At 42.3% G+C, this 8,157-nt stretch overlaps 1 pseudogene; it reads right to left on the reverse strand.

Annotated features, from left to right (window-relative positions):
- Window positions 1–2,983: 2,983 nt before the first annotated feature.
- Window positions 2,984–7,927, reverse strand: LOC140502773 (small ubiquitin-related modifier 2 pseudogene; annotated as a pseudogene).
- Between the last annotated feature and the right edge of the window lie 230 nt (window positions 7,928–8,157).

Raw genomic sequence — 8,157 nt, forward strand, 5'->3', positions numbered from 1 at the left:
GTCCCTGGGCTCCTAGCATTTTCTCTGTCTGACCCCGATGACTGAAACACCTTAACTGCTGAGCTGTAGCGCTTTCTTTAAGCCTGGACTCCTCCAGGAAGGCTCCTCAGCCCCTCTTAATCCCTGGGCATCTATTCTGCTAATTATTTCCGGTTTTATCCCGTATGTAGCTTATCTGTGCATAGCTGTTCGCTTGTTTTCTCCACCATTCGATTGTAAATTCCTTGAAGATAAGAGTTGTTTTTTTGTCTCTTTTTGTAGCCCTAGCACTTAGCACAGGGCCTGGCACATAGTTAGTGCTTAACGTTTATTGTCTGACTGTTGGACAGAATATATTATACCAACTGTGTTATTTTCAATAATTCCCAACTGTCTGTGTAATGATGGGAAGGAAAATGATGTGAGCTCAAGAAAGACAGTATGAGTGGAGTCCATGCTCTGGGGTTATTATCCCAACTGCTGCTTGGTGGTAAGTCAGGTCCCCAGAGAGTGGTTCTTACTTCTTCCCTCCATATTCTAGAGGACTCAGAACATGGTCTGGAGGTGGTCTTTCTAACGATGCTGCTCACAAGCTCTTATTGCTGTGGTCTTCTCTGATCACCAGCTGAAATCCATTAGCCAGCCAGACTCAATTATCCTCCAGAAATGAGTAGGAACAGTTAGCGCAAGATATTTGCTCCCCTCAAATCCCTGGGAGCACACTCTCCCCCAAGTCTAGGGCAGGAGTTCTCACCCTGAGGTCCCATTCAATCATTTCAGTCTTGTCCAACTCTCCCTGATTCCCTTTGGGGTTTTCTTGGCAAAGATACTGGAGTGGTTTGTCATTTCCTTCTCCAGCTCATTGTTCAGATGAGGAAGTGAGGCATATTGTAGATCCTGGGTTCTACAGACTTTTAAAAAATAATTATGTTTCAATATAATGAGTTTCCTCGGCAATCCTGTGTATTTTATTTTATGCATTACAAAAAGTGATCTGAAAACCATACTTCACCATACTAACTACCCAAGGTGTCCATGACACTAGAAAGGCCTAAGAGCCCTCAGGATAGGGGAAGGTAGGCCCAGCAAAGAACATGCCTGGCCAAGGGAGTAACTCACACCTTGGGAAGCCCCTTTGCTGGAAGATCTTCCTCCCTTGTAGGGGCCTTCATGAGATGTTCTCTTGAGCATGGCACAGCTCTCTCCAGGCTCCTTGTAGAATCCCAAAGCTGCCCTTTCCCCAGGTGTCTAGTTTGCCCACTGATTCCAGTATAAACAGTGCCACCAATCATTGAAGTTCTAAGGACATGGTTAGGTCTCCAAGGAGAAGTCTGGAGCCTTCAACCCTTTAAAGTTTAAAAAGATTGATTCCTAACAGGAGGATAAGGGAGGGGAAGGAGGCTCCACTCCTCTCCTACAAGTTATCCTCTCTAAGAGGCTCAGGGCTGCAATCCCAACTAGTTTGTCGTTTTTGTTAAGACCCAGAAGGTGTAACTGAAACAATTCCAGTGTACTCTGCGTATGCAGTCACTCTATTTCATCCAAGCATTGCCCCTCATCTTCCGCTTGACTGCAAAAGTTCTTTTGCGCCTCTTGTATATGAGATAATTTACTCCACCCTACCTCTCCCTTCCTATTTCTCCCAGCGCATCCTTCCTTCTCACTCCTTAATTTTATTTTTTGGGATGTCATCCCATCATATTCAACTTACACCCATGCCCTCTGCGCCTGTAGACTCCTTCTAACTGCCCTAATAAAGAAAAAAATCTTAGGAGTTACAAGTATCATCTTCCCATGTAGGAATGTAAGCAGTTTACCCATACTGAGTTCCTTATGATGTACCTTCTTATGCTTTTCTTGAGGACTGAATTTGAAAATCTAATTTTCTGTACAGTTCTGATTTTTTCATCAGGAATGCTGGAAAGTCCTCAATTTCACTGAATGTTCATTTTCCTCCTGAAAGATTATACTCAGTTTTGCTGGGCAGATGATTTTTGGTTGTAATCCTAGCTTCTTTGCTCTCTGGAAGATCATATTCCAAACCCTCTGATCCTTTATTGTGTCATCTTGACTGTAGCTCCATGATACTTGAGTTGTTTCTTTCTGGATGCATTGCAGTATTTTCTTCTTGATCTGGGAATTCTGGAAATTGGCTATAATATTTCTGGGAGTTTTCATTTGGGGATTGCTTTCAGGAAGTGGTCAGTGGATTTTTCCAATTTCCATTTTGCCCTCTTGTTCTAGAATGTCAGGGAAGTTTTCCTTAATTATTTCTTGAAATATGATGTCTAGGTTCTTTCTTTGATCATGGTTTTGAGGTAGTCCAAAGATTCTTAAATTATCTGTCTCTGATCTATCTTCAAGGTCAGTTGTTTTTATGATGAGATATTTCACACTTTCTTCTTTTTTCCATTTTTGACTTTGTTTTATTGTTTCTTCATGTTTCATGGAGTCTTTAGCTCCCACTTGTCCAATTCTAATTTTTAAGGAATTATTTTTGTATCTGCTTTTTCATTTGGCCAATTTTACTTTTCAAGGAGTTTTTTTCTTCAGTAATTTTTTTATACCTTTTTTTTTTAAACAAGAAGTTTATTTAAACAACAAGATGTTTGACTTAAAGGGAAAACTATCTAGGATCAATTTCTTTATAGTAATTTATCCCTACTGAGAGACAGAGATTGCCCTACATGTAACAGCTACTTACAAAAAAGTTATAAAATCATCCTTGGTTTTACAATGATAAAAGAAAAACATTGAAATTATCCAATCAAACAAGGTATGCAAGGATTTTTTTGTAGGTTTTTTTTTTTGTTGTTGTTAAACAGTGAGAGCAAAATAACTTACTGGAATATAAAGATAAAAGTTGAATGAGCATGCCACTAATGGAGAAAAGGGATATTTTCACAGAACCAGTTTGTTTTTTCCCTTCCCCATCTCCATTTGATGTTGATCAAAACATACCATAGGCCATTTAGTTAAAAAAAAAAAATGCATTATGCCTATGCACATACACCAGTTACTTTATGTACAATAAAGGAATGGGGGAAGGGAATCAAAGAAGAGAGAAAACTATACTGCAGTAGTCAGGATGTGGATGAACCAAATCTTGGTTTTCTAATTGTGAATGTATTGTCTTCCTTCTGGAGTACAGTTGTAGATTTTTTTTTTAGTAAGCACCTCCTGTCTGCTGCTGGAATACATCAATTGTATCTTCATCCTCCATTTCCAACTGTGCAGGTGTGTCTGTTTCATAGATTGGTTGCCCATCAAATCAGAATCTGATCTGCCTCATTGACAAACCCTGTCGTTCACAATAGGCTTTCATTAGTTTACTAAGTGGTGTGTGCCTCTTAATCTTAAATTGCACCACCGAACCATCTTGCCCTGCCACCTTCAAATGAATGTGGTTGTTGTTTTCAGTCTTGACTCCTTCCTTCGGCTTCTCGTCAGCCATGGCGAGTCCGGGGGTCTCCTCAGCCACCGCTTCACAAAAGAGGCACCAGGACGGTCCGCTCCAAGGGAACGGGGGGAGAAGCAGCAGCGGCAGGAGCAGGAGCAGGAGGAGGAGGAGGAGGAAGAGGATGGTGGTGATGGTGAGGAAGAGGAGGAGGAGGTGGAGGAGGAGGAGAAGGAGGAGGAGGAGGAGAAGGAGGAGGAGGAGGAGGAAGAACTATACCTCTTTTTTCATTTGGCCAATTCTGCTTTTAAAGGAATTATCTTCAGTGGATTTTTGTGCCTCTTTTAACATTTGGCCTATTGTGATTTTTTTTAAGGTGTTATTTTCTTCAACATTTTTTGTGCCTCTTTTACCAAGCCATCGACTCTTTCTTGTATCACTTTCATTTCTTTTCTCCATTGTTTCTCTGCCTCTCTTATTTGACTTTTAAAATCCTTTTTGAAGTCTTCAAGGGTCTGAGACCAATACACATTTTTCTTTGAGGTCTTGCATGTAGCTGCTTTGATCTCATTGTCTTCTTCTGAGTTTGTGTTTTGATCATCCCTGTCACCATTGTAATTTTCTATGGTCAAGTTTTTTTTTTTTTGATGTTTGCTCATTTTCCAGACTTTTTCTTGGCTTTTAATTGCTCCTGGTGTAGAGAGAACCCTGTCCCAAGCTTCAGATTTTTCATGCAGTTGTTTTCAGAGATAGTTCTGGGACCCTGTAAGTTTTCAGTTCTTCCAAGGAAGTATGATCTAAGGAGAGGTGTGGTTACAGCTCTGCTGACCTGTGCACTGCTCTGGGAGTGACCATAAGCCCTCTTCTCCCCTCTGTTCCTCCCTATCCTTCTCACCTAGGACTTTGACCCAGAACTTTGTATAGTCAATGAAACAGAGTCCTGCTCCTATTACCAGCAAAGGATCTCCTGTAATCTCCTTCTGATTAGTTGTCAAACCCCTTTCCCATCTGTGGGCTGAGAAGCCCATAGTGCTGCTGGCTTGCGGAGGTATTGCCTGTGCTGGACAGCACTCCACTCTCCACCATGTGAGATAGGCTTTTCCTACTGACCTTCTAAATTGTCTTGGGCTGGAAAATTGTTTCACCTCATCCTTTTGTTGAGTCTGCTGCTTCAGAATTTGTTTTAAGATTTTAAACTTATTTTAAAGTTTGAAGGAGAATTTGGAAGAGCTCATGCAAGTTCCTGCCTTTATTTCTCCATCTTGGCTCCACCCCCTCAACTCCACTTCATCTAATGGTTTTCCTTTCTTTAACATTTCACTAGATTATTCACACTTACTTCAATATTCTTGACTGACTGACTTATTGATTGATTCAGGAGATATGTTTTCACTTGGAAAAAGGTATCATGTCCAGATTCTTCTGTTAATTCCTTTAAGTGGAGTGGGATGCCTGGTTCTATAACAACCCCCACTCTTAGACTAGAAACCCCTGTCTGTCAAAGATGCACCTAAAACTCTAAGGGGAACAGGAACAGCCACCTTCTGGGAGGGTCCCTGTGAAATCTGAGAAGGTGCTTGGCCAGTTCATCCCAGGGCTAAGCCAATCTCTGTGGCTACAACTGATCTATCTCTGCAGTCACACAGTCGTCTGAGAGGCACAGAGATACCCAGGGTCACTATGTTTGGAGCATTCTCCTCTAGAGAAGGGATGTGGCCTAAGAGGATCTCCTCTGGTTAGATTTCTTAACCATTTCATAGACATGATAAATACCCCCACCGTGGCACTAGGTTCAGCAGCCCCATACCTGTACTGACCAAAGGGCTTCATCACTGTGTGGCTGGCACATGGTCTGAATTAAGGAAGACTTCCCTGTGAGTAGGGAGGTCCCCAATTCCCAAATGATTCATTTGGACCACCCTGTGACTGAAATTTCCATTCCAGACAATACACCCCAAACTGGGACATGCATCTCTGTCTGAGGACATCTGAGAAAGGGGCTAGCACTTTTTCCCAAGGCTGGATTCTGAGATAGTTCTCCCCGTTACTCCTGTTTCTACCCTCTGGGGTCAAGCAAAACATTGACATGAGTCATACCTTGGAGGCCTTAAAGAAACACACGTTGTCCTCAAGAGAAAGCCCTGAGCAGAAACAGCAACAGTGTACAACATTCCCAACCTGGCTGGGACATAAAAGGTAGAATCAGTGGCACAGGAACATCAATGAAGGAAGAAACTGGAAAGGGAGGTTATTGGTGGAAGAAATTGAAAGGACTGAAGTTACCTCTCAGGGCTAAGGGACATCCCACACAACATCTGTGCCTCCCCCAGCTGTCCCTCCCAGTAACTCCACTTGCTTCTTTTACCTAAACATTTTCTACAACCAAATTTTTGCCTCAAACATAAAGAGGGTAAGAATTAGTTAGAGAAACACAAAAATTTAAGCTTGGTAGTGAGCCAAACATCTATCTGAATGTGGGGCAGCTAGGTGGTGCAGTGGATAGGGTACCAGTGCTGGAGTCAGGAGGACCTGAGTTCAAATCTCACCTCAGACACTTGACACTCACTAGCTGTGTGACCTTGGACAAGTCACTTAACCCCAATTGCCTCATCCTGGGCCATCGGCAGTCATCCTGATGAATATCTGGTCACTGGATTCAGATGGATCTGGAGGAGAAGTGAGGCTGGTGACCTGCACAGCCCTCCCTCACTCAAAACAAAGTGAAGTGCAAGTCATGTCACTATTTCTCTGATGGCATGGTCTTCTTTGGCAATGAAGGATGAACACATATACACTGTCTGAATGTTAGGAGTTTTCCTAACTGAGGGCTCTGAGCTATTGTGATCATATTAGTAACTTTTCATTGAATAAAAGATGCCATAAAATCAGGAAGAGGATGCATGAATCTGAATATCGTCATATTATTCCTAGACTAAAAAAGCACTAATTTACATCATCCAGGATAAAGGCAGTAGGAAGGAGAGGGCAGTGACTAGAGATGTTTGTGCCCTAACATCCCTCCTCTTCCCAGAAGACAGGAAAAGCCTAGAAAGGATTCTGCTCTGCCTCAGCCCAGCAGGGTGGAGGAGGAGGAAGAGATTGAGTTCTTGCCAGGAACACCCACTAGGACAAAGCTTCTAGGGGCGCCTCTGAGGGCTGATGAAGGAACAGACCAGATAACATGTGCAAAATGCTTCCTCAGTCTCCAGGCTAGTATTTACTGTTGTTATTGGTACTGGAGACCTCTGAGAGAGTGGTTCCAAGTGGATGGTGTGCTTGGAAGCCAGATTGCCAGGGACTCAGAAGTCAATGGGAGGAGAAAAAGGAAGCAACACGTGCTGGCATCTTTTCCGAGGCATTTGGCTGCAAAAAATAAGAATTGTGTTCGCTCTGGGAAATAGCCAGGTCATGGGGAAGTTTCACCAGGATTTGGGAGGGGATGGAGAAAACAATCACTCCAAAGCTAGTCATGTTAACACAACCCCAGACAAACAAAGAGGAAGGAGGGTGCAAAGCTGGAACCTCACTCTCAATGGAACTGGCCAAAAAAAGGAAGAACACACATGCCCACACACATACATATGCCCATATGTACACATATGTACATATGCACATACATATGTGCACACACATACACACGCAGGCTTGAATGTGGTTGAATTGCCAAATACATTTCACTCTACAGGGTAATAGGCAAGAAAGAGGAAATGGGGAATGTAAGGGAGGAGAGAATAAGTGAGAGATTCATCCTGGGCTAAAATGGAATTCCTACTGTAGTGAGGAGGATTGTTAGAGAAGAAGAGGTGAAAAGGAAAGGCAGCTAAGAAGCGAGCCCTGGGCTCAGGAAGCTGGACTCCCGATCCTCCTCTTTCCACTCTAGCATTTCTAAGGCCTGGGAAACTCCTCCCCACGAAGAGGGGACTTGAGGCCAGAAGCATACACTTCCAGGAGAAAGCGGGTGCAAAATGAGGCACCTCTTTTCTTTGGCCCTTGACAATGCTGGAATTTCTTTGAATTAACTGTGACAGGTTCATTGGAAGGGGTTTTTCTTTCTTTTTCTATTGTGAATTGGGAGGGAAAGAAGGTAGACTTTTGTCCACTGAAGAAATAAAATTAACTTTGCCCAATTGATAAATGGTCAAAGGATATGAACAGGCAATTTTCAGAGGAAGAAATTAAAGATATCTATAATCATATGAAAAAATGCTCTAAATCACTTTTGATTAGAGAGATGCAAATCAAAACAACTCTGAGGTACCACATCACACCTATAAGACTGGCAAACATAACAGAACAGGAAAATGATAAATGTTGGAGAGGATGTGGGAGAGTTGGAACACAAATTCATTGTTGGTGGAGCTGTGAGTTCATCCAAACATTCTGGAGAGCGGTTTGGAACTATGCCTAAAGGACTACAAAAATGTGCATACCCTTTGACCCAGCAATATTGCTACTAGGACTGTATCCCCAAGAGATCATAAAAATGGAAAAAGGTCCCACATGTACAAAAATATTTATAGCAGCACTCTTTGTAGTTGCCAAAAACTGGAAATCAAGGGGATGCCCATCAACTGGGGGAATGGCTGAATAAATTATGGTATATGAATGTAATGGAGTACTATTGCACCAATAAAATTAGCTTTGAAAATGAAAATTTAGGTTGAATGCAGATTAGAAGGGAAATTGACTGGGGGTGGGGAAAACTTTACAGAAAGTTTCTCTGATAAAGGCCTGGTTTCCAAGATGTAAGGAACTGACTCAAGTTTCTAAAGAATCAAAGC

This window comes from Notamacropus eugenii, chromosome 4, assembly GCF_028372415.1.
Source record: "Notamacropus eugenii isolate mMacEug1 chromosome 4, mMacEug1.pri_v2, whole genome shotgun sequence".
Classification (NCBI taxonomy): Eukaryota; Metazoa; Chordata; class Mammalia; order Diprotodontia; family Macropodidae; genus Notamacropus; species Notamacropus eugenii.